Raw genomic sequence first — 2,500 nt, forward strand, 5'->3', positions numbered from 1 at the left:
AAGGTGTTTAACATGAAGCGATACTCTGGGGACCGGGCAGTGCGAGTAGCAAACTATATTGCGGGGGTTGCAGTTAGGCAACACTACACTAATTTAACGCGTCGTATGACAATTACAGAGCAGGTTAAGGCCCAACGTGTGTTGGGTTAAGGCCCAACGTGTGTTGGGTTAAGGCCCAACGTGTGTTGGGTTAAGGCCCAACGTGTGTTGGGTTAAGGCCCAACGTGTGTTGGGTTAAGGCCCAACGTGTGTTGGGTTAAGGCCCAACGTGTGTTGGGTTAAGGCCCAACGTGTGTTGGGTTAAGGCCCAACGTGTGTTGGGTTAAGGCCCAACGTGTGTTGGGTTAAGGCCCAACGTGTGTTGGGTTAAGGCGCAACGTGTGTTGGGTTAAGGCGCAACGTGTGTTGGGTTAAGGCGCAACGTGTGTTGGGTTAAGGCGCAACGTGTGTTGGGTTAAGGCGCAACGTGTGTTGGGTTAAGGCGCAACGTGTGTTGGGTTAAGGCGCAACGTGTGTTGGGTTAAGGCGCAACGTGTGTTGGGTTAAGGCGCAACGTGTGTTGGGTTAAGGCGCAACGTGTGTTGGGTTAAGGCGCAACGTGTGTTGGGTTAAGGCGCAACGTGTGTTGGGTTAAGGCGCAACATAGGTTAGGTTAAGGCGCAACATAGGTTAGGTTAAGGCGCAACATAGGTTAGGTTAAGGCGCAACATAGGTTAGGTTAAGGCGCAACATAGGTTAGGTTAAGGCGCAACATAGGTTAGGTTAAGGCGCAACATAGGTTAGGTTAAGGCGCAACATAGGTTAGGTTAAGGCGCAACATAGGTTAGGTTAAGGCGCAACATAGGTTAGGTTAAGGCGCAACATAGGTTAGGTTAAGGCGCAACATAGGTTAGGTTAAGGCGCAACATAGGTTAGGTTAAGGTACAATATAGGTTAGGTTAAGGTACAATATAGGGTAGGTTAAGGCGCAACATAGGTTAGGTTAAGGCGCAACATAGGTTAGGTTAAGGCGCAACATAGGTTAGGTTAAGGCGCAACATAGGTTAGGTTAAGGCGCAACATAGGTTAGGTTAAGGCACAACACGGGTTAGGTTAAGGCACAACACGGGTTAGGTTAAGGCACAACACGGGTTAGGTTAAGGCACAACACAGGTTAGGTTAAGGCACAACACGGGTTAGGTTAAGGCACAACACGGGTTAGGTTAAGGCAGAATACGGGTTAGGTTAAGGCACAATACGGGTTAGGTTAAGGCACAATACGGGTTAGGTTAAGGCACAATACGGGTTAGGTTAAGGCACAATACGGGTTAGGTTAAGGCACAATACGGGTTAGGTTAAGGCACAATACGGGTTAGGTTAAGGCACAATACGGGTTAGGTTAAGGCACAATACGGGTTAGGTTAAGGCACAATACGGGTTAGGTTAAGGCACAATACGGGTTAGGTTAAGGCACAATACGGGTTAGGTTAAGGCACAATACGGGTTAGGTTAAGGCACAATATGGGTTAGGTTAAGGCACAATATGGGTTAGGTTAAGGCACAATATGGGTTAGGTTAAGGCACAATATGGGTTAGGTTAAGGTACACATTGTTGTAAGGAAAGGTGTTTTGGGGGGGGGGGGGGCGGCAGTTTGTTGATTGTGATTATCGTAAGTAAATGACTGCGGCATCATCTGATTTGCCACGTCAGGGTGCACCTTTGGCTCATAACAGGCGGCGCTCTGATTCCATGCTTGTGGCAGACCTGTGTCTTTCATTCCTGCCATTGTTTGTGTGGTGTGACAGGAGGCAGTATTGTGATGTTGGGTGCACCCCTGTGTGGGACATGTGTGGGTGTTGGTGGCTTAGCTGAGCAATGGTGGTTGTCGGAAGGGTGGGATATTCTGTTTTCCGAGTGGACCTCCCGGTCTGGTTATGATAGTGTGGATTGTCTAATGTGGCAGAGAGGATGCACTGGGTGTTGTTCCATGCTGGTGCTTACATATCGTCTGCGTGCCTGTTACAGGCAGAGAGTAGTGCGTGATAAGAGTGTCTGGCTGACGTGTGATTGTGAGCAGAGTCTTTCAGCATGTATACGGACAGGTCTATACATTATCTGTATTCTGATGGCTCTATCTATTACTAATCAGCGCCGTGTATACGTTTAATCCGGTTCCAGTCGAAACTATTGTATCTCTGTACATTAGTGACACGGCGAGCCCGGTATGTAGTTACTCGTCTCGGCAGCTTCCACCGGTGTATGGCAAATGATTATAAGGAATCAGTCTAGTCGTCAATACCGATAGTCTGACGTCACATGTCTGGGGTGGGGGACGCTGCGCCCTTCCGGTGGGTCATGGCCTAGGAAGACTCTTCCCACGCAGGGGGGCTTGGACTGTCATTGACTCTTCCGAGTAATATACTTGCCGTACGTTTTTGCGACTGCGAGTGCAACGCTCACCGGTACCGACATGGATGGAGCGCCTCCTAGCTGCCGCTGAGCATCTGCATTCGTACAGAG

This window comes from Schistocerca serialis, unplaced genomic scaffold (assembly GCF_023864345.2).
Source record: "Schistocerca serialis cubense isolate TAMUIC-IGC-003099 unplaced genomic scaffold, iqSchSeri2.2 HiC_scaffold_1168, whole genome shotgun sequence".
Taxonomy (NCBI): Eukaryota; Metazoa; Arthropoda; class Insecta; order Orthoptera; family Acrididae; genus Schistocerca; species Schistocerca serialis.